General features: G+C 36.7%; 1 protein-coding gene across 6 annotated transcripts in view; it reads left to right on the top strand.

Annotated features, from left to right (window-relative positions):
* The first annotated feature begins 1773 nt into the window (after positions 1 to 1773).
* mGluR (metabotropic Glutamate Receptor) overlaps positions 1774 to 25312 on the top strand; it is a 184751-nt gene continuing 161212 nt past the window's right edge. The window contains exon 1 of one of the 6 annotated variants that reach the window (XM_043213555.2): positions 1774 to 1867. The gene's annotated coding sequence lies outside the window, so the exon portion shown is untranslated. Of the gene's footprint in view, positions 2236 to 25312 lie in introns of all 6 variants that reach the window. The other 5 variants (XM_070282417.1, XM_043213556.2, XM_070282416.1 and 2 more) reach the window with 5 other exon arrangements.

The raw sequence follows: 25312 nt of genomic DNA, 5'->3' as shown, positions 1-25312 counted from the left end.
ATATCGAGATCGCATCGTATCTGTAAAATAGAAACTTTGTGATTTTTGCGCTTAATTGGAATAAATCTTCACCTCCTTTTTTACCATAGTCTATTTTTATACCCTTGCAGAGGGTATTATAATTTTGGTCAAAAGTGTGCAACGCAGTGAAGGAGACATCTCCGACCCTATAAAGTATATATATTCTTGATCAGGATCACCTCTTGAGTTGATATAAGCATGTCCGTCTGTCTGTTTCTACGCAAACTAGTCTCTCAGTTTTAAAGCTGTTGTCTTGAAACTTTGCATACACCCTTCTTTCTTTTGCACGCAGTATATAAGTCAGAAAGGCCCGGATCGGCCGACGATAACTTGAAGCTGCCATATAATTGATTGATCGGAAATGGTATAACTTTGGTGTTTTTAGAGTTAGAGAGTTCAAATTTTACAAGAGAGCTATTTAATAAGCAAAATAATACGACATGCCAAATTTCATAATGATTGGTCGACTATATCCTATAGCTGCCATATAACTGAACAATCGAAAATGACCCAACTATAGAAAGCTGAAACTTCATGCAGATTCTATTTTTGGTCAAATAATCCAACCTACCTACCAACTTCATGCAGATTCTATTTTTGGTCAGATAATCCGACCTACCATAACGATCGGTCGACTACATCTTATAGCTGCCATACAACTGAACGATCGGAAATGGTTTTTGGTAGAAATACCAACTTTGGTATTTTTAAAGATAGTAGTTTGGGAAATGTTTTAAATTTTGTATTATTATAAATTGGGTTATATTGTCATATTCTCATAAGGATCAGCCAACTATATCCGATGTTTGCGACCGGATATAGGTTTTAACTGCAAGGGTATATCAACTTCGGCTCCGCCCGAAGTTAGCTTTCCTTTCTTGTTATTAATTATGTTAAGAGGAGCCCCAAATAAGAAGGTCGCACTCCAATGAGTTCCGTTTAAAAACTGATTTTATTTGGTAAAGTTCTCTTATAAGTACGATACATAAAAATCTTAAATCTATTTAAAATTACTTATCAACGCACTGCACGCTGACATGCTATGCGGCCCTTTCTCAAGTACGAAAAGCGCACCACTTATGTATGTGTTTGTGTTATATTGCAGGGGATCGGTTTTAGACCATGCTGTTTGTGTCTTATTTCATGGGTCCGATCCCTTGAAACTCTAACTTAACAATTTGTATATATAATAGTGTGCAATGCTTGAACAAATTAACTTGCAATTTAATTTTCTTACAAAACCTTAATGGTGATGTAGAGTCAGCATCTATTAACACGATTAAAAATTTCAAACATATAAATATTTTAATTTATATCTGGAAAACAAAATTTAGACAAATCGGCAAACAAAAAACATACATACATATGTATGTCTTTCATTTTAAAGCGGCAAAAATGAAAGATGCAATGGAGCGACTTCAAAAATAATACAAATAATTAGAATATTTGTATATACATATATTGTTTTATGAAAAAACTTATCCTTTACTATTAACTATTATAACTACATATACTATTAACTGGGTCTCATATTCACTCACCAACATAAAATCCAAACAACGACGTAGTGGTAAAAATGCTTAAGAGAGAACAAAAGAGAAACTATAACGATTTTTCGGAGTACCGTTAGTCTTATATGTAGTCTTTTCTCTTATGGATGCTGCAGTACTTTTATCTCGCTGCAAATTTGGTGAGAGATGGACATTAAATGTTGTGGATGGTTCCTTTTCACTGCTAGTCCTGCTTCCTTCATTGTTGTTGTGTTACTGTTTCTGCATTTTCTGCTATCGCCGTACAAGAAGTAATTTTCAGAAGGCTTATCATGGATATATCAGTCAGCTCATTGGTAATGCTAAGAACAGACGTAGGAACGTTTTAAGAAAAAATCAACATTACTTTAAAAATAGTTTTGTTTATATAATTGTGAAATTTATTTTACGTAGTAAATGGCCTCGCAAGAATAAAAAAAAATTATTAAATAAAGTGTCTAAGAAGTTGTGAATAATTGTATTTGGCAATATAATTATTAGTTTTTTCGTGAATGTTAAGTTCCCGTATTCCCTAAATCCCGTATAATGTATTCGGTAACTATAAGCTCATGCATTGTTGGACTTGGCCAAGCATTTAAATTGTTAAATGATGAAGTGTATGTTACAGCTTCCTGGATTAAGAAATTATTCTTAAGAAATTAAGAAATTAAAATTATTCAATAATGTAAATAATTTTAATAATAATAATAATAATTTAAATTATTGACCAATCATATCTATTATAGTAATCTATAATCATATTTTTTTCGTATTAGTGAAAATAATTTCAATTATATTGTAGCAATACTATGATGTACAAATGTCTTATATTCTGATTACATATGTATGTATGTAAACGTACATAAATATGTATATTCCTATTGTGCTTTTACCATCTTTGCAAACACCGTAAGCCACGACATCATTAGTTGAACCATTCTTGTTGGTACTTCTTAGACTTAAGCTTTTTCGGGGTTGCCACTCACATCCCCATCCGGATACGTATCCAATTTTGAGGTGACACTCTTAACCCAAAGCACCAGAAACCCAAAGCAGGTTTTTAAACAGACATGAAGAGAAAAAAGTTTCACAGAACTTTTCTGTTGTAAGCGGATTCTATTGAAGAGTGGAATCAAAGCTTTTAGAATTAAGAGTTCAGAATCTAAAGTTTAGATCATTATTTCTAAGTGATATAAATAAATATATATGTCCGATCATTAAAACATTAATATTGTATAGACGATTATAATTATATTTATTTAATTTATTAATTATATATATTCATTATATGTTTTTGGGCATAGACATAGAAACTACATATGTTTATTTTATAGAATTGGTTTTAAAAATAATGAATAAGCAAAGTGCGTTTTGAAGCTGTAGTATTCAAACTTTGCACCCAGACTTCTTTCCTTTGAATAAAGTATATACTATAAGTCGAAACGATCGGGTTGGGCCGAAAAGGTTATGTTTTTGGCAAAATGATCCCGTCTACTACATTTCATCGCATAGTATATAGGATCAGACGACTATATCCCCTAGCTTCTATATTGGAAATTAACCAAGTTTGTTATTTTTGAAACTTATAAAAGAAACTTGGGAATTTAATTTAAAAATTTTCTTTATTTATTTATCCGATATCCGATGGATTTTAAAGATAAAAAATTGTTTCTTTCTTAAAGTTTTTGGAAAAACTATTTTTTTTTGTAAAATTATATGATTGAAATTGCAACATCAGCAAATAACTTTCGCTGCCTAGTGCAACTTTATTGCATTTCCAATCCACTGTTTTTAAAATCAGCTATCTACCAAAAAGAAAAAAATAGTTTCTATATTTGGTTCCTGATTTTGTAATGTTTAAATACACCTTTAAGAGCTGCTTAAATAGCGCTTTTATTATTCATTGACAGGAAAATGTTTAAAGATTAAAGCCACTTAGATAGGTTAAATCTTACACTGTGCTACGTACTAAATGGAAATGGTAGCTTTGTTGAATTTTTAAAAAGCGCACGTTATAGAAAAAAAGGTTTCACATAATCCGGGGATAAACGGCCGACAGAAGTTGTACTGAGAACTAGACTCTCAGTTTTAAAACTATCGAGTTGAAACTTTGCACACACCCTTCATTCCTTTGCACGCAGTATATACGTAGGAACTACTCGACTATATCATATAGCTGCCATATAACTATAACTTTAGTGTTTTTAGAGTTAGAGAGTTCTGATTTTGCTTGAGTGCTATTTTTTGCTAAATAATACAACATACAAAATTTCATAACGATTTGTATTGTACGATTTTTGTATTGTAATGAATTGGTTTTAAATATGAAGATATATCCATAATGATCGATATATATTAATCTTATAATGATCGAAAAGATATATTAAGATATTTTTATAATGATCGGTCAACTATATCCGATTTTCGCGATATATATTTGGTTTTATCTGCAAGGGTGTATCAGCTTTAGCTTTAGTTTTTCTTTCTAGTTTATTCTTTATAGTTTTTATTAAACCATACTTTCATACTTTTGTGCTTTGGAATTAACAACCAAAGCCATTCACTATATTCCAAGACAATGGAAACTAGCTGCGATTTTTATGGTACATAATCCTGGAAAACCAAAGGTTGATCCTGAGTCATATCGCCCAATAAGTCTCTTACTCTTCCTGTCTAACGTGAGGGAGACACTTATTTAAAATCGAATAACAATGACTTAATGATTTAAAACAGCATCCTGCCGATCACCAATTTGGCTTTCGAGGAGGACCCGGAAACGTGGAACAGATCTCATATAGATACAACATGTTTTGCAATGTTTTAATTGACATTCAGGAAGCCTTGGATAAGGTGTGGCTTATTATAAAAACTTAAAAATCTTTTACCTGGTCCCTACTATGCGGTATTATAGTGATATGTGGAAAGATGAGAGTTCAAAGGCAAAGTCAGATTTAGACTTTCGGATAATTAACGAGAGCAGGAGTTCGACAAGGTAGTGTGGTTGGACCGTTGTTTTATTCACTGTATACTGCCGATTAACCCAACCCCAACAGTCAACACCGAGACATCGCCGCTTACTTGCTAGAGAAATACTTAAAGCTAGACCTTTGAGGCGTCATAAACGACTAGGTTTCGCCTAAACTATTCGATTAAATAGAGTATAAGTTTAGATACTATAAGTACGTAATCCTCATAATTGTAATTTGGTTGGCATTTTTTTACATTTTTTCATTCCTTGTGATTGCTGTTCAGATTCTTCACTTAATAATAATAATAAAAAACAATAAAGAACGGGTATATTCGAGTCTACCTTGGCCGTACTGCAAGAAGTTTGTTGCAAACCTTTTGTGAAAATGGTGTTTGATGCGTTTTCTGATTAGAACTCCAGTTCTGCCGTATGCTTTCCCATCTGGATGATCTGTGCGGTAGATTGTGTAGCATCTTATTTCAAAGTTGTATTTGCTTCTAAGATGAGAGGCCTATAGCAAATAAAAATTTAAAAAATGTAATAAAATTTTAAATAAAAGAAATTCATAGCTCCGATGTCAACCATTTTGTTTGAGATCTCAACCAAAAGTGAGTTTTTGCAGTGAAAAGTTTTCGTTAATACAAAAACGAAGTGCCTTCGTATTAGTACGAAAAACTGAGAGACTATACAGTTGTTGTTGCCTAACACGGTAACGGAGACAACGAACGAAGAGACTAGGAAAAAACGAAAAATTGTTTTTGTATTTGGGCTTTGCCTATGCTGGGAGCAACACACGTATATGAAATTTCATTTCTATATGGGGCTGGACACCCCTGTCGTAGAGCATCGGCATAGGAGAAGCCGTTGGTGGTGTTTAGTAGACCGAATGAGGTCCTCGCAGCTTTGGCGAAGAAGACGCATTCTGTGGATTTTGGTTGCGGGTTGCGTTCGCTTTCATTATTGAAATATTAATTTTGGCCAGATGTTGTTTCAATTTCCTCTAGCTAGTCCACACGACCCCTTTTTTTGGTATAAAAAATATTAACTCACGAATGAAGCGAAATTTTTCGACTTCGTTTTTTTTATTGGACTACTATATCTTAAAGGCAGTAAAAATTAAAAAAAAAAAAGAAAGGAAAGCTAACTTCGGGCGGAGCCGAAGTTGATATACCCTTGCAGCTAAAACCGGATATATATCGCAAACATCGGATATAGTTGGCCGATCCTTATGATTACATCGTAATAAAACCAATTAATTACAATAAAAAATCTAAAAAAAAGTCCCAAGCTTCTATCTTCAAAAATACGAAAGTTGATATTTCTACCAAATACCATTTCCGATCGTTCAGTTATATGTCAGCTATAAGATATAGTCAACCGATCATTATGAAATTTGGTAGATCGGATTAACTGACACAGAATAACTGAAATAGAATGTGTACCAAGGGCCAGCTTTCTATCTTCAAAAACACGAAAGTTGGGTCATTTCCGATCGTTCAGTTATATGGCAGCTATAGGATATAGTCGGCCGTTCCTTAAATTTGGGATGTCGTATTGCCAAATATTTGCCAAAAAAAGCTCTCACGTAAAACTTGAACTCTCTAACTCTAAAACACCAAAGTTATACCATTTCCGATCAATCAGTTATATGGCAGGTATAGGATATAGTCGGCCGATCCCGGCCGTTCCGACTTATATACTGCGTGCAAAGGAAAGAAGGGTGTGTGCAAGTCGATAGCTTTAAAACTGAGAGACTAGTTTGCGTAGAAACAGACAGACGGACATGCTCATATCAACTCAGGAGGTGATCCTGATCAAGAATATATATACTTTATAGGGTCGGAGATGTCTCCTTCACTGCGTTGCATACTTTTGGACAAAATTATAATGCCCTCTGCAAGGGTATAAAAATAAATAAGAAATAAGAATCCGCTTTATTGAAGGAATCTAAAATAGATTAGGTTATGTTTGTATTTTGCTTATTATTTTTGGTTTTAGTTTTTAGGACTGTCAATTAACTGTGGTCAAAACTCTTCATTCAAAACTATCATCGAAATCCTTTTCATTGTTTTCTATAGACCCTCCTTCACCTAAAAGCTTCATGTGGATTTTTAATTTTATTTTGCCTTTGAATGCGTTTTTCTAGGTAGACTGACGAAATAATTTGATCTGATGATCCATTGCTCGACGGAAAACATCACAAGAATTATCAATTCGGTCTGAATGCAATCTGATTTATAGAGCTTATTTTGTTAATGAACACACCCAATCAAAATGTCTGCTTTGATATGCTGTTGCATTTGAGCGTCATTTCTTCCATTTTGCCGCTAAGTGACAGCATATACTTTTGCTAGTTTCCTTAAAAGCTTTTTTTTTGTTCTCTGATATATTGGAAAATTTTATTTCCAATATTTTATAGTTTTATTTTTAAATAAATCCATAATTGCTTTTTCCTTGGATGCTTGAGGGTTCATTGACTTCCATACTACAAACAATATGGAAGGAAAAGTATTTTATTAATATCTTAACCATTGAAAAATGTTTTTTTTTTTAATATTTGTAAAATACCAACTTTAAAACAACAACAATTTCAATATTAAAAATAATTTTAAAGATTTATTTTAATATATAAATGTGTATTTTATATTTCCTTCTCCGTTCCGCCTAAACTTTCTTTATCGTTATTTGTAAAACCTAAATTTGTGTTTTGCTTCCCACCCCACGGGATGGTAAAAATTACACTCTGACAACCACAAACCACGAATAAACAGTAAGGTGGTCTCTATATATATTTCTGTTACATAACACTCTAACCATAGCGCAGTGTCCGCCGGGCAGAGAAAGTTCGAACCCCATGGGATACTATTACAACACTGAGATACTTTACTATAAAATCATGATCCAAACTTTAGATTGTACACTCTTAAGAATAAAAGCTTTTGTTGCACTCCATTACAGAATCAGATTGGAAGAGAAAAGTTTTCAAAAACTTTTTTCTCTTCATGTTTGTTTAAAAGCCTTTGGGTTAAGATTCTTAACTTAAGAGTGCCACCCTCTCAAAATTAGATGCGTATGTGTGGATGCGAGTGACAACCCAGAAAAATCTTAAGTCTATAGCAGAGGAGCCCCCACGAAATCATTGACTATTAAACTGCAGTACCAGTGTTTAGAACTTCACAAGGGAACTCTATAATACCTGCTTACAACTCTCAGGGAAATACCGTATATGAAAATAATTGGATAATTTTTCTATGGGTTGACCTATGCATTGGTGACCTGGGGCAGCACGAATTCATGCAAAGAATACTTAGTGAAGTATTTGGGTGTTTTTTGAATATAACTCTTATTGGAGCTCGTGAGGAATATTTGTAAAAAACTCCCAAGGAAATTGCGATTTTTTTTAAATCCCATGGACTTTTGCAAAAAGTCCATAAGCAATAAATGGAAAAACCTTATTCACCCTCCCAATAAATAAAAAAAAATATGATATATATGTAACTTATACATTTTTTTATTTTTAGAATTATTTCTTATTATTTAATTATTAAACTCTAAAATGAAAAGAAACAGGGCACTGTAAAATGCTGAAAGAAATTTAAAAAGTATGCACACCAAATATATTGATCTTTAAAATCGTTTTATCTATGAATAAATTCATGACTATATATTTCTTATCTTAGCCGCTATACAAGTCATATTGCCATACATACATAATATGTTCTTACCATGACTACAAATGGAAATATAGTTAAACAAGAAAGGAAAGCTAACCTCGGGCGGAGCCGAAGTTGATATACCCTTGCAGTTAAAACCTATATCCGGTCGCAAACATCGGATATCGTTGGCCGATCCTTATTTGAATATAAATATATAATCCAATTTTATACAATACAAAGTCTTAAAAAAGTCCCATAGTTCTATCTTCAAACATACCAAAGTTTGTATTTCTACAAAAAACCATTTCCGATCGTTCAGTTATATGGCAGCTTTAAGATATAGTCAGCCGATCGTTACGAAATTTGCTAGGTTGGATCAACTGACCAAAAATATAATCTGTACCAAGTTCCAGCTTTCTATCTTCAAAAACACGAAAGTTGTGTCATTTCCGATCGTTTTTCCACTTTTATTTCTATTCAATACAACTAATGAGCTTTATAAATTCTAAAAAAAAACTTGTTTTCTATGCAAAATGGCGGAGATATGAACATCGGCGATCATCGGTTTTTCCGGAGTGCTCCTTGATGGTGGGCATGATTCACGCGTAAATTTTCATCTCAATCAAGTAAACAAAATTTTTTTTTTAAAAGTGATAAATTTGGAACAGAGTGACGTAGCCGTTTAAGAAAAAAAAAATTACGCAAATGAGAGCACTTCAAATATTGACTCAATTTTTTGGGCAAAAAATTTCGTACTAAAAATTGCATAAAAAAATTTCTATCCATTGGATCGAAAAAATCCTACGTCACTCTGTGGAAAATTTATGTAAGAAGATGTGTTTCAATTTTCAAGTCAATCGGTTGAACAGTTTTTGTGTTATCATGCCCACCGTCTTGAAAAAAGTGGTTTCGAGAAAAACGCACAAGAAGAAAAAGAAGTGTCTTAGGTGCCCTCCTGCCGTGCCGACTTCAAATAAACATAACTTCCATAATTATCAAGATATTGTCTTTGGGGACGTCTTAAAATACGCGTAAGAATATAATCTTTTAAATTAAGTAAAAAAAATTTGAAATTTATTGAAAATTTCAGGGGTTATGCCACCCTGAAATTTTCAAAAAATTTCAAATTTGTATATTAACTGTATATCATTCACAATAGATAAATTTTTTTATAGATCAAGTTGCATACCAGAAATTTCCACAGATGGCACCACTGCACAGTGGTTGATTCCATAGGCCAAAAATAAAAAAAAACAAAAGTCCGAAATTGGTCACCTCTTGTCTTTAAAATATTCCTTAACAGATCAATAAAAAGAACTGTATTTTCATTTTTGTCCTTTCTCTTTCCTTCGTTGTAAGAATAGTGAGAGAAGAGAGACAAAGAAAACACGTGATCGTTGCAGTGAGCTCAGCTTGAAAATTAGCTCTAACAAAAAAATTTAATTAAAATATTAAATCGGGTCTAATCGTCATCCAATAAAATGAATTATGAAAATAAAGGCATGTACTACAAAACTGAGTAATTTTTATGTCATTATGTGTTGTGTTATTGTTTTAAAGCAGTGGTGGGCAAACTCTCATTTTACATAGCACGCGTGTATAGGGTAGGAAATTCTGCCGCAGCGCTGCCGGCACACTGACAGTGTGAGCATTCTCAATTTTTTTTAGAAGCTCTCTCGTTTGCTCTCATTTTGACTCATTTGACAGCCCAAGCTTAAAAATCAAAATGTTTCCACTGAGAAAAATTTTGTTCAGAAATTGGGTTGGAAAAAATTGTCTTCATGAAAAGATGTCTTTAAACTAAAATACACTATTTTAGTTCCCATTCAAACTTTTGAATAACGAAAAATGAAATAAAAAAAATACGTTTTTTTCGCTCAGTGAATTCTCTTCTCCCATTGTTTTTCTCTGGTACGCATACACTCAAATTTTAAACGTGTGTTAGTTTTGCCCCCCACTGTTTTAAAGTTAGTGTTTCATTAGTGACCTGTCGAGTGGCGAATTTTTGTGTATACATATGTAGAATTAAAATAAAGAAAAAGTTGTGATACTAGTCTTTCCCAATGATAAAACTTTTTTATTTATACTTATTAATGTATTCTTAGACTATGTTTTAAATTTGAGCTGCAACTGAATACCCCTGGAGGTATTTAGTTGGAAATTTTATTTAGGTACTAATACTATATCCCTGGAGTATTCCCTGAGGAATCTATGAGGAAATAGCAGGGATTTGTAGGGGTATTTACTGAGGAATCTTTGAGGAAATAGCAGGGACGTGTAGGGCTATTCACTGAGGAATCTTTGAGGAAATAGCAGGGATACGTATTGGTATACACTGAGCAACCTTTCAGATAATAGCAGGGATTCGTAGGAGAATTCGCGGAGGAATCAGCGAGAAACTGTAAGAATGTTCACTCCCCTCGTTCCTTTCAATAAAAAAGAAGTAAATAAATAAATTACAAATTATTATTTTATTACAAATTTCATTTTCTTATTTTATTTTTTATTACAAATTTTATTACAAATTGTATTACAATTACAAATTATTAATTATTATCTGCGTCTCCGCAGTTAGATCATCGTCTAAAAAAAAAAATTTTTTCATATTAATATATTAGATTTTACTTACCATCGACATTAAACGCCATCTTTAAAATTTTCTTGTTAGGCTCCATCTTTGATCTAGAAAATAAAAAGAAAATAAATAATAACATAATATGTACAAGCGTCTAATGCCGTTTCATAAATATATACACATGTACACATGTATATAAATATGAAACACTTTTCCGAGCGGCTAATGCCGTTTAATAAATATATGTATGTACATATGTACATACGGCCGCTCGGTATTTAATAAATAACTTCATTATATGCACATTACTTTTTAATTGTACTCACCAGAATTAGTATTTAGGTCACTAAAATTTTTTTTTAAACTCTTCACAAACGCTTGTGATTTAGGTGCAACTTGAACATCAAATGCAAAGAGAAGGGGAGAGGCAAGACAAAACCGAAAATTGACAACCGAAAATTCCGGCGCGTGCTAGGGTATAGTCGACCAACGCAATGCCTTGTAATTAGAATCGCACAAGGCTAATAATCAAACATGAACATATTGGCTTTGCCTAAAACAAATTATTAATACATTTTCATATACCATATACAGATAAGAAAAATTAATTAAATATAATCTTAAATATATATAAATATTTCAACATGTTTTAAAAAAGAAAATTTTGACGTCGCTTCCATTCATTTGGTTTTCGACACATTTTTTTCTCTCCCTCCATCTACATCTCTCTATTTGTCTCTCTGTCGCGTGCCGCTATTTTTAAATAGGGCGCGGTGCCACTCCCACAATTTTTTCAAATCTGAGTTTTTTCCACCATATAAACTTAAATTAAAAACCAAAATCTAAATATCTTACTTAGTTTTTGAGTTAGAATGTGTTTCTTAAAAAGTGGGCGGTGCCACGCCCACATTTTTTTTAAATCTTAAATCTATTGACCTTGTGAACTCAAATCAAAAATCAGAACTTAAATATCTTGTTTCGTTCTTGCGATATAATTTTTGGCCAGAAAAAGGGTCATATTTCCTATAGTGCACTGTTTTAGAGTAAAACAAGAAAGGACGGACATAGTCGAGTTTGCGGACTATATTATACCCGGTACTCATATCTTACACCCACAATTTAACTGTACTTTGAAGTTTTATCTTAAACAGTATGGATTCCCAAAAAACAAATTTTTTCGTGCATATTTTTGCACTTGGGCATATCAACAACAATAAACCTAAGGCAATACTACCGATTCCGCAGGGAAGCAAACTTAAAAGTCTATAACTCCTCTAAAAATTATCCGATTTGGCTGCTTTTAGATTTGTAGGTATAAATCAATTGGAACAGTTTGGAATCAAAGCATTTTCCAAAAACTTGGCTCTTGACGCTGATCAATAAAATATATACTTTATTCCTTCTATATGTTATATATGTACATTCACACGATTACAGTATATTGTTGTACTATACGAGTACCGGGTAAAAAAAAATGTGTGCTATATCCGATACTCATGGTAATTTGACTCATGGCCAAGGAGCAGCTGCTCATTCCCACTCTCGCCTATTTTCTCCCTCTGTCGCTCTCTCAAATCGCAAGCGCTGAACGATGTGATGGAGCCACCGAGACACGCCGTCTCTCCCCTTCTCTCTCGAATGCCTTTCTTTCTCTCCTGCTTGCTCCATAGCAAACTACCCACGCCGTGCATCAGCCGTTCAATAAGTGTGAAGCGAGGTTGGGATATTGCGTTGACCTGTGATTCACACTGAACGAATCGATATTCTTAATAGTTTCTAACAATATCGCTAAATCGAAGGAATATACGTATTACGGCTATTGATTTTTCTTTATTGAGTAACTATTTAGAGGAAATTCAGTGTGTGTTGGTGAACAATTAGGTTACGGGCAAAATGAGTCAGAGTGAGACTGATGTGACGCAAACTTGCGCATCAGATGCGCAACAGATTTTAATGTCTATTTCGCGAGCAAAGAATCGTTGGAACTTTTGAAATTTGAAATGGGAACGACAATAGACGCAGTTTTCGCACGATTCATCAACAATTTGAGCGCAAATGTATATATCTCCCACTTTTGATTATTAGTATATTAGGAAATAACCATTGTGAGAGTGATCCTAAAAATGTTGCGATGTCATGTGAGTACATCGTGAATACAATCGATGTATATACTAGAAATGTGATGAAAAGGTGCCTATGATTCCATTGTAATTATAACTACATTTTATCAAAGTATAATTTAAAATTTATGAGTAACATTTACGCTTTTCTGAAAAAAATATGGAAGCCTGAATTTAACACAAGAGAGGGGGGAGAAATCTAAGCCGGGGCTCGCATGCATGGAACAACCAACTTAGAAGTTTCACTTCTGCCGTGCGTGAGTCTGACACACCCAGTTTTTTTTTATGTACTATAAACGTAAATATTATTTTTAATTTTAATTATTTAATTAAAATTTTAAGATTTTGTAATTTTAATTTAATAATTGTAAGAAAAAAGCATCTTTAGCCAAATAAAATCCTTTTTTCGTTTTCTTTCTAACTACCTAAGCCTCTAGACTTGGTGCACGGGTACCTAGAACCAAGGATTATAAAGTACATAGATGGGACATCTCATACAAAGAAAAATTTTCTATGGCGGGTTTCAGAAGTGGAACCCACTTGAACGAAAGGGTTCCATTGCGCGACAAGTTAAGTTTGAGAAATTTTTCGTGCGACAACGAATGAGGAATAGCCAAGTGGTAGAGTGCTTGGCTGGTGTGCAAAATAAAACGAGTTCAAACCAGGCTCGGGACATCCATTTTTTTTTAATTTTAAATCTATTTATATTATACTTTTATTCTTTTAATATATTTTCCTATATTTATAATCCAATAAAAAAAAAATACAAAATTGTAAAATGACCTTAACATCGTCTCAGTTCGTAGTGGAACCCGCTTTAAAAATGTCTATAAGTGCGGGTTCCACGACGAATGGCTGGTAGATGAGAGAGGGAAAGAGAGAATTCTATTTTTAGATCGTAACATCTTTGGAACGATGAAAGTTTGAAACGTTGTAATTGAACCAATGTAAGAGTAAAGAGATCAGAAATATCTTTTACTATCCTTACTCGTCAGCTCTGTTTTTGGTATGGATTCTAGCGCCTCTTTTAACACCAACTTAAAGTATCATAAAACCAACTTCGAGGGTAGCCTAGATGGATAGTGCGCGGTCCTTATTCGTGGGGCCCTGGGTTCGATTTCATTAGCGGGCGGTTGTTTCAATTTTGATAAAGTTTTAGTTTTAGGATTCTTTTTATATTTACTTTTATTATACCCTTGCAGAGGGTATTATAATTTTGTCCAAAAGTGTGCAACGCAGTGAAGGAGACATCTCCGACCCTATAAAGTATATATATTCTTGATCAGGATCACCTCCTGAGTTGATATGAGCATGTCCGTCTGTCCGTCTGTCCGTCTGTCCGTCTGTCCGTCTGTCTGTCTGTCTGTTTCTACGCGAACTAGTCTCTCAGTTTTAAAGCTATCGACTTGAAACTTTGCACACACCCTTCGTTCCTTTGCACGCAGTATATAAGTCGGAACGGCCCGGATCGGCCGACTATATCTTATAGCTGCCATATAACTGATTGATCGGAAATGGTATAACTTCGGTGTTTTTAGAGTTAGAGAGTTCAAATTTGATATGAGAGCTATTTTTGGCAAAATAATATGACATGCCAAATTTCATAAGGATCGGCCGACTATATCCTATAGCTGCCATATAACTGAACGATCGGAAATGACCCAACTTTCGTGTTTTTGATGATAGAAAGCTGGCACTTGGTACACATTCTATTTTTGGTCAGTTAATCCGACCTGCAAAGTTTCATTAGGATCGGTTGACTATATCTTATAGCTGACATATAACTGAACGATCGGAAATGGTATTTGGTAGAAATATTAAATTTCGTATTTTTGAAGATAGAAGCTTGGGACTTTTTTTTAGTTTTTTTATTGTAATTAATTGGTTTTATTATGATGTAATCATAAGGATCGGCCAACTATATCCGATGTTTGCGCTATATATTCGGTTTTAGCTGCAAGGGTATATCAACTTCGGCTCAGCCCGAAGTTAGCTTTGCTTTCTTGTTTTTTTATTATTTTTTTTTTTTTCACTCTTGATTTTTACGTTATTATTATTATTTTTAATTGCATTCTATTACAATTGTTGTAAAAATAAGTGACGGACGTGTCGGAGGACAAAATGCCGGAAGGACTCCTTTGAAATTTTATTAGCATTTTATTAGCGGGACATAATGAAGAATACAACAATTTTACAATTGTAAAATTAAAGAAAAATATTACAATTAAAGTAAAAAAAAAATAATAATTATAAAAGAAAGAAAAAGTTCAAAGTCCTTACGAGGCTTTGAACACAGAAAAATTACACATAGATTAACTACTCTATGCATTACGCTACCATCCTGTCTTGATCTGCGGCGATCAAAAATACTATTTGTTCTACCAACTACCACATCGGCGCATCGAAAATAGAAACGAGAAATTGAAATTGAAATTTGAAAGCCTAAGCATTTTTACTCCGTCGTGCGAGCAGTCACACATACATACATAGGTATGTTTGCGAGGTATGTTTTTTATCACCGCAAAATCCTGGGCCTGTTGGCCAGTATATGAGACTTTCAGGGGAAACTTAGTCCAGTTTATTTCTCACATTTATAATTGCATTGTATAATTACGCATGTTCGGCATTGTAGTCTCCTGTGGCTATAAAACAATCCCCAAATGAATTGTAGAAGTCCATAAATTGTCCTTCCGAGATTGAGAAGCGAGGAGGGCAATAAACTGCAGAGGCTGAATGGTTTCCGTTGCTTGATTTGCTTGTAAAATGCGTGTTTGATGCGTTTTCTTATCATAACTCTGGTTCCGCCGTGGCTTTGACATCCGGATAGATTGTGTGGTAGATTGTATAGCCTGTTATTTGAAAGTTGTATTTGCTTGTTAGATGCGTTTCCAGCAGTTGAATAACGTCAATATGGTGTTTGTACAGGAATTGTGACAATTCCAGTTTACGCCGTGAGACACCATTGGCGTTCAACATTGATATTCTTAGAGTCTGCATAGTTTGTTAAAACTGATGTATTGCGAGTAACTTCATTACCATGTTCTGTTTTTGACCAAGTGTTTGCATGGTCGTTTTAATGAATGACTTTTGCTTCAGCACACTTTGTTGGTCATTGTTTCCGTTTTGCTATGTGGCTGTTCTGGAGCCTGTTGAGCGCTTTGTGAGTTAGGCTGATTGTATTTTCCATTGTAGATCGTGGAGAATCGGTATAGGAGAAGCCGTTGGTGGTGTTAAGGGGACCGAATAAAGACCTCCCAGCTTTGGCATGCGACTCTTCAAATCATTGGACACCGCACATCATCTATAGCTTGCAGTTTGGTTGCCTTCGCAGTTTCCACATTTCTTTACGGTACTGTCCTTGTTTGTAGTGCTGTGAGCGGAATTGTGGGCGTCCCCGCCGACTAAACAGACAGCCCGAAGTGTGTAGTATGAAAAAGTTTGTTCGTACTCTTGGCATTGCCTTGGACCGTTGCGTTTATGTGGCAGCTTGTATGTTATGTGGACTTCGTTCTTCTTTAGCGACGTGCTTTCTGGTTCGAGCTCGACATTCAAGAGGGGTCGTGCTTTTTGTCTTTATTAAGAATGTTAATAAAATTTTTGGTGTCAAAGCCCTTTGTTTTTAGTGCAGTTTTTATTTCCGCGTCGTGTTCGATTCCCTTTACTACTACTTGTATGCCTATGCTGCTTTTCAGCTGGTACGTAAAGTAGTTTTTCTTAGCATTGTCTAGATATTTGGACACGATTCGGAAGTTCTCTTCAGTCGTTGATTGCACCTTTGTTTTATGGATGATACTTTATGATACTTGGGAAAAAATGAAAATTGTTACCGTTCCTGATCAACGCAACAATTTGGTTGACCAGGGCGTTAGATCTTTTCTCTCTGATATGGATTGGAGGGGGATTTGTTTTTCGCGGTGTCGTGCGCTGGTTGGTTTTCTTCAACCACCGCCAGTAAGGCGAATCTGTTCCGATATATTCTAGTCTGTGTGGCCAGGCCGCTTTGGCATTTTTGTTGACGGATACATGTAAAGAGTTCTAAAAATAGAATCGTATGCATGTGCGTTCCCCCCTCACCAACAAGCTCGACAAAAAAAAGTTGACCGTTTTGAGCCCTGATGTCCCATCTATGTACTTTTTAATCTTTGCTAGAACATACACATTGAATTTTATGTGTATTACACAAGTAAAAACAACAAAACCCTCTCCTACGATCGTTTCATGATCTTTTTGTGCCTTTCTATGCACCCATCCGTTTTGTATATGTGCCTCCGATTCACACTCAAGAAAGTTACCGAGTAAAAAAACACATAGAACAATAGAAAGAAATGTGTTGTGACAAATGCCGTTTATGGGCGTAATGTCATAGTTGAGCACAGTTCTGCTCGGGGGAACTTGAGTTATGCATTGAACTTCATTTTTATTTACTTGCTTAATTTATTTTGGTTAGTTTACAATTATTTTGAATGGGTCAGCTTTTAATCCCGCGTGGTTTTTCTCTGACCTTCTCCACTACTTCGATCGCCTTGCTTGCTCTACGACTCTTCTTAAACAACAACTTTACTAGGGGAGATACAAGACAAGGGAAGCTTTGCAAAGATTACAGGGAGAAATCTGGGTGGATTCTAACTCGCTGAAGATGGAGCGATAAATTGAAAAGATAAATAACGCCCGTACAAAATGGATTAATTATATATACATATGAATGTAATTTTTTTTATTTTATTTTTCAATAACGGAATGCAGAAACATAATTTTATTTATTATTGTTTAGGTGAGGGGCCGTTGTGCCGCTCAGCTGAAGAGCGCATCCGCGGTGAAGAGCGCACCCACGTTAAAGAGCGCACCCGCGTTAAAGAGCGCATCCGCGCTGAAGAGCGCATCCACACTCGCCCCTCTGTGCCCTCTCTCTTGCTCGTTGGTTGTCGTCGATCGTCTCTTTCTGTACTAGTTTTTAGTCAGTTTTCTCTTGTAAGCAGCCCAATAAAGCTGAACGCGTATAACCCGAAGACGCCCCCGACTTTTTTATTTCTCACTTCATCTAATCCTGGAATCTTTTGCGGCAACCACGCCCCCCTACAAACATTTGGTCCTTCGAGCGGGTAATTCCTGGATTTTCTTCTGCCAGCAGTTCTCGGCATTGTTCCGCCAAAAGATAAGTACATTTTTCCGTCTCCATCTCTCTGCCGGTTTTCAGCAGTGATCCAAACATTAAATTTCGTTCACACTGCTGCAAGATTGTTTTTCCCTCCGTGTCAACTCCAAGTCCGAGTTTTCCGACACAACGGCAGGTTGAGATTTTCTAATAATCTATAATAATCTTAAAATTCTGAAAATTTTTCCATCCGTCTCCGTTTTGTGTGCTGCCCATATTCCGCGCCATTTTCGGCCTCTCCGTTATCCATTCGCTTGCCAACGGTCGAGGCATATGTGCATCCACATACATACATACGCACTTACATATTTTTTGGTGCAATTAATTCACGAAAAATTCGCAAGTGAACAGTGAAATTGTGTGGTGACAAAAAGAAGGCATAATTAATATTGGACACCGGTGTGAATTAGTTCCGGAATTTCCAAATTCACCGAACAGTCCGCCGCTGTCGTAATATTTGTTTTTTATCTTCCTCAATCAGTGTCATTTTTTGCACCACATAACTTTTCTGTTCCCCCAATTATACAGTCCACTTATCAAAGCTCCACTGTGCCAACATATGCCCACATGCCCTTACATATATCCGTACCTGCATGCATGTCCATATATTTTCTGCCTCCCATTCCAGGAAATATATAACCGATAAAATTCAACATATACCGTCCACTTATCGACGTTCCACTGTGCCATCATATGCCCCACATGCCCTTGCCCTACTTGCATGCATGTCCATTAGAGGTCTGCATGATTGCACTCAAAATTTTCGGTTATTTGAGTACAATAAGTTTAAGTCGCAATCGAGCGTGCCAAACCATTTCAACAAAGTGAATTGCGGATTGGTAAGGGTTGTTTTCGTTGTATGTGAAATGAGTGAAATTCAAACCAATGTGGAATGGATAGAATGAGTGAATGCAGACTAAATGCTTCGAGTACTCGGATAAAATTTTGACATTCTCGTCATTCATTGCAGTTAGAGCAGAAGCTAAAACTAGTTGCACAATTTTTTGTATACCTGCAAGCAGCTCGGCAAGCAGGTAGCAAGCAACTACCTGCAAAGAGCCTTTTCAGATGCTAGAAATTTAATTTCTGAAAAGCGATGTATTATTGCTAACAATGCAAATACAATAGAAAAAATTATGTTTTTGCATTCTGTTATGAAAAATTAAATAAATGACATACATACATATGTATATATAATAATTAATCCATGCCTTTCTATTTTTCTATTTCTTGTATTGAAAATCAACACAAAAACAAAGACAAAAAATAAATTTGACGTCACAAATGCGACGCACAACTAACCGAGTACTCGGTTACAAAACTCCTTTGGTTATTGCGTCGCCGTTCGGATGGAGTAAATTTTTTACTCATGCCTTTACCACATTTGCCAAATCCGTTTTACTCAATGTCTCACTCAGTCAGGCAGAACTTTGAGTGAGAGTGCAAAATGCTGCTTTGACTGTATTCATGCAGACCTCTAATGTCCATATATGTCCAAATATTTTCTGCCTCCAATTTCAGGAAATATATAGCCGATAAAATTAAAAAAAAAATTTAAATTTTCAAAAACCAAATTTATAAGCCGCCATTTCACTACAAATCCGTGATTGTGTCGCTTTAATTCTCGACCTAGCCGTGTTGTGTTTTTCGGTTCTGTTTTTTTTCCTTTGAGGTACGTACAGGGTGCCGACGGCATAACCGGCTGCGTAACAAAATAGATTAAAAAAATCAATTAATTATAAATTTATGTATTTATAATTATAACTACAAAAATTTATTTAATTCTTATTTTCCGTTCGAACAAAGGGCCAGGTTTTTTAATTCACCTTTCCGGCCACTCAATAATTAAAGTCGAAAATTTAACTATCGAAAAGTTAAAATTAATTAATTTAATTATCCACCTTCTGTCCGAATAGAGCCGGTTTTAATTCCATCTTCCCGGCTTCGTGTTAATTAAATTCAATTAATTAAAGATTTAGGTTTCAATTCCACCGTTCCAGCTTCGTGATAATTAACCACAATTGATTAAAAATGAAGATTTTCAACTCCACCCTTCTGGCTCCATCATAATTAAATCCGAGCCAGTTAGCCAAAAATTAGTTATTTATTTTTTGTGTGTTAAATTCAAGCCAAAGTTAAGTCCACCTTCCGGCTCCGCAAATTCGAAAATAGTAAAGAATTTAATATCTCAGTATATATTAAATTCAGTACGAACCACACAAGTCGAAATATACATACATATATAGACCGTCATCATTTTTTTCCGAACAAGCACGAATTTTCCGGTACTTTTTCCATTTTCCGTGCCTCCACCGCTGCTTCTACTCCGCATCAGGCAACATCCGCCTACAATCCGAGCAAACCTAGTCTCCTTTTGGGTTTTTTCTGGTGCCTGAAGGTTTTCATTCCACATTCGAATTGTGCCGCACACGACTATCCTTTCCACATCGGCGCCACTAGTTCGCACTTGCTCCTTGTAATTGCCTTTCATCCGCGATTTCACCGTTCTCATCACATTAATGCGACCGGCCACCACTTCGTACGAGGCACCTGTTGCGCGAGTCAGTCGACAAGCGCTGACCAGCGAATTGGACTCTGAGAATGCCCACGGGAGACGACAAAAAGTTGCGTTCGATCCCAGCCATCCGTTTGGACAGATCTCAATCCGCATCTCCGCGGACGCCTCTTTTGAAGCCTAAGGCTACCAGTGCCACTCCAAGGGCAAGGAGTGACGAATCCGTCAATAGAACCCCCGGTCCTTCACAGAGGCAGACTCGCTCCGTTGCAAAAATGGCTCCAAGTGCGGTCGAAGTGGCGTTAAAAAAGTTCATCGCCACAACAGATCGAATTAGGCAATTTGAGGCTAACATAAATACTCCGGGCGCCCCAGAAACCGAAATAGGCTCCCAATACATGTGCGAAGTCCATCGGGACCAAATTCGGGCACTATGGGAAAAGGTGGAGAAGAGCTATGAGAGCTGCTCCGATTTGCTGTCCGACGACAATGCGGCCGTCTCGACAGTGCTGGAAGCGAAGTACAGCTACTGTTACTCCGTTTTTTCGAGGTGTATTGCCCAGCTTCGGGAGAAAATTGCCTCCCAATCCACTCAGGCATCCGTCAATGTCCACACGCCCGCGTCTACAGGCTGCCGGTTACCTCCAGTGGATACCGAGGTCTTTGCGGGTGACTATCTTCGGTGGCCCACCTTCAGAGACTTGTTTATGGCCATTTACATCCAAAACTCGCGGCTCACCCCGGTAGAGAAGTTGTTCCACTTATTGTCCAAAACAAGTGGTGACGCCCACGCCATTGTTTCTAAGGCTCCGCTTACCCATGAGGGGTTTGTCGCCGCATGGCAAAGCCTCACGCTATGAGAACCGGCGGCTATTGGTCGACAGCCAGTTGAAGATCCTTTTCAACATCCAGGCTCAAGAGGCTCAACATCTCAAGAGTCCGGGGTCGCGCTGAAGGAGCTGCAAGCTACCATTCAGAGTTGTTTGACAGCCCTAGAAATGTTCTCCGTTAATGTTGAGGCTTGGGACTGTCTCCTTGTATTTATGATTTCGTCAAAGCTCCCCAAAGTCACACTTTCTATGTGGGAGCAATCCGTACATAATAAGGCCGAGATTCCAACATGGAAGGAATTAGATAACTTCCTGGCAGAGCGCCATCGCACTCTGGAGGCCATCGACGACGTCAGGCCTAGTGGCTCCGTGCAATTTCCGCCAAGGTCGGGTCTTCCTACTGCCCCTGCTCGGAGGCTCACTTCATACGAGACTCGAGTGGTTCCGGGTCAAAAGGGCTGCGATCTCTGTTCGAGGGAGGACCACCCCATTCGCTTATGTCCGCGTTTCCTAGAAATGGATGTAAATGGGCGCTCTGACTACATAACTGCCCGATATTACCCTGGCGGACCCCAACTTCTTTGAGAGCTCTCAAGTCGATGTGTTATTAGGAGCTGACATTCTTTCGTCCATTCTCCTCTCCTATCGTCGCTGCTGAACCGGAACAGCGTCAACATCGGGACCCGGATTTTCGACACGGGGGCCTTCATCGACCCGTGTAAGCCCTCTAGCTGCAGTGACGCATAGCTAGCGACGAGGGATCTGTTGCAACCCGAGCGATTGCAAGGGGGGGAGAATGTTTAGGTGAGGGGCCGTTGTGCCGCTCAGCTGAAGAGCGCATCCGCGGTGAAGAGCGCACCCGCGTTAAAGAGCGCACCCGCGCTGAAGAGCGCATCCACACTCGCCCCTCTGTGCCCTCTCTCTCGCTCGTTGGTTGTCGTCGATCGTCTCTTTTTGTACTAGTTTTTAGTCAGTTTTCTCTTGTAAGCAGCCCAATAAAGCTGAACGCGTATAACCCGAAGACGCCCCCGACTTTTTTATTTTCCACTTCATCTAAGCCTGGAATCTTTTGCGGCAACCACGCCCCCCTACAAACAATTATATATGAATTGTTAGCTTTATTGCACCGTTTTTCTGACATTAAGTTTCTAGCATCTGAAAATGCTCTTTTATCTGAAAATGCCGGCGGTTCCGGCGTTTTTTATGCCATGCACGACGACAGCATCCGGATTGGAGTTGGCTTAAAATTATGCTTAAATGCTTTTTAGCAACAATGCCGGCTCCAGTTTTACCTTCTGAAACTGCTTCTAGCTAGTATAGACCATGGCCCAAGTCCAGAGACCCTTCCTCATACTAACTAGGGTTCGTGGACTAAGACGATGTGGGTTCCATTCTCCATCCCTATCTATCACTGTGACTTCCGCCTCTCCGTCGTCGGATATATCTTCGTCATCTACAGCAGCGCAACAAAGAGGCATCCGTAGTGTTGCTATCCTGGGCGTCTAAGGCGTTAATCCCTGAGGCCAGTTCCTCTGACCTGTCCCGAGGTGTTCTGCCTTCGGGGTTGCCACGGTCAATTACTCGTTCTAAGACAATGCGGTTTTTTCAATTTCTGAAAAGGACCTTTTTTAAAATCCTGTCCCGGGACCATTTGTCTTGGCGTCGGGTCATATTATATAGCAGCTAGTTTCATAGAGTAAAGGAATAATATTTTTGCAATTCACTGCAAGTCATCAACAACGAGAATGCCAAAAATTCATCCAAGTACTCGAAACAATTACTCTGCCTTCCCTCCTTGTATCCATTACGCTTTGGTTTAAACTTCACTCATTTCGCATACATCGAAAACAACACTCATTAATGAACAATGTTGGAATTTTTTTTTTTGTTTTTTGGCAGCTTAGGCTTGTTGTACTCACCATTACCGAAAAGTATGAGTTTATTCATGCAGACCTCTAGTACAAACCCCATTGATTAGAACTCACCAATTTTGCTCTTTTTTTTTTTTGTTTCATTTTTTTTGTTGAAAATAACACTTTAGTACGTACTGTACTGCTTTTGCATTCAAACAGCTGACTTTAAACAGTGATGTTTTCCAAAATGATTCCACTGAGAAAAATTTTGTTCAGAAATTGGGTTGGAAAAAGTTTTCTTCATGGAGAATATAGATAGGGAAGCGTAGTTTTTCATTTGTTTAAGAAATGTTGCTAGCAAAGCTTTCTTTAAAATAAATACCCTATTTTAGTGCCCATTCCAACTTTTGACTTAACGAAAAATGAAATAAAAAACTACGTTTCTTTCGCTCAGTGAATTCACTGCTCTCATTGTTTTTCTCTGCTACGCACACACTCAAATTATAAACATGTGTTAGTTTTGCCCCCCACTGCTTTAAGGGCCGATATCGCGAATGTGAAATCCAACTATGAAAACTTTTGGTACCCCACATTTATGGTCACTCTTTTTCTGTTAGAATGTGATCAAAATCTCATTAATGAAATAAAATCTCGGAGATGATCACTGGTTTTCGAAAATCAATGACCAACTATTCGCGCTTGTGTAGCGGCCTTCTCCCTAAAACTAAAAAAATCCGCTGTTTGTGATCTGTCTCGGCCCGCTCAGCCGACATTAGCGCTGATATATTTAGAGTCTTATCTTAGAGTCACCCAAGAGGGTATTCCACAGTCCGGACCACCGGTACCAACCGATGCTGAAGTTTTGGTACCTGCGACACCAGAACCTATACACTCCTCCATCGAAACATATATTTGTTTATCGGCTTGCCTCTAATACTTCAGAGATTGATATCTCGGCATAATTTAAAGCCAAAAAAAAACCGATATAAAGGTGTACTTAACTAAATAAAAATATTTATATATAAGGCGCCCGTCTTTTTTCAAGATTTTTGTGCCGCACTGATCACCCACTTTTTGGCAAAAGAACATGCCAAAACATTTACGTAGAAAAAAAAAAGATAGAAATCAGTGGGTGTAACGCTTCCACATGTCATACCCCCTGACCAACCTTCCAAATCTTCTTCCTGGTTTCTTTTCCAAATCTGCTTACGTTTGAAAATTCACCAGCGACCTCTGCGGCCATTGCTGATGTATTCGCAAAATTCTTTCAAAAACTCACTCTCTGTCTAAAATGACAGATAAACCTTAAGCATACAATATTTGTTCAATGCTTGAACACTATTTTATATAGAAATTCTTAAGTTAGAGTTTCAAGGGATCGGACCCATGGTGAAATACGAGTCAAACAGCATAATCTAAAACCGATCCCCTGCAGCCTACACAAAAATATGTACTCAAGTGGGGCGCTTATCGCACTGGAGAAAGGGTCGCATAGCAGGTTAGCGTGCAGTGCGTTGACAAGTAGTTTTTAATAGATTTAAGATTCTCATGTATCGTACTTATAAGAGAACTTTACCGAATAAAATCAGTTTCCAAAAGGAGCTCATTGGAGTAAGACCTATTTATTTAGGGCTCCTCTTAACATTTGGTCCATCGAGGCACCCTGACGTTTTCCCCCCTGTGGTAAGAGACTCAGGGTTAAAAAACTGGCACCTATAAGTGGCTGTAGAAAAAAGGCTCAGCCCAGGGTAGCTAAAAAATAAGGCTGCGATCTGGGTAAAAAAGAGCCCAGTTTAAAAACCGTAGTCCTCTGTTGTTTCCCCCCAAGAGGTAAGGGACACAGAGAATAAAATTATTTAAGTGCCAATGAGCATAAAACTGTGTGTTTTTATTTCGGAACAATACCGAAATAAAAAATTATATGCAAATATATGAAAAATTATTTGTGTATTAGACTGCCCGAGGCTCTACATCGGAAAAGTAAAAAAAAATATTTAAATGCCAATAAGCATAAAGCTGTGTGTTTTTGTTTCGGAACAACACCGAAATAAAAAATTATATACAAATATATGAAAAATAATTTGTGTATTAGA

This window comes from Drosophila bipectinata, chromosome 4 (assembly GCF_030179905.1).
Source record: "Drosophila bipectinata strain 14024-0381.07 chromosome 4, DbipHiC1v2, whole genome shotgun sequence".
In the NCBI taxonomy this organism is placed as follows: Eukaryota; Metazoa; Arthropoda; class Insecta; order Diptera; family Drosophilidae; genus Drosophila; species Drosophila bipectinata.
Note: the sequence above shows the minus strand (reverse complement) of the source record. Positions and strands in the feature narration are given on the sequence as shown.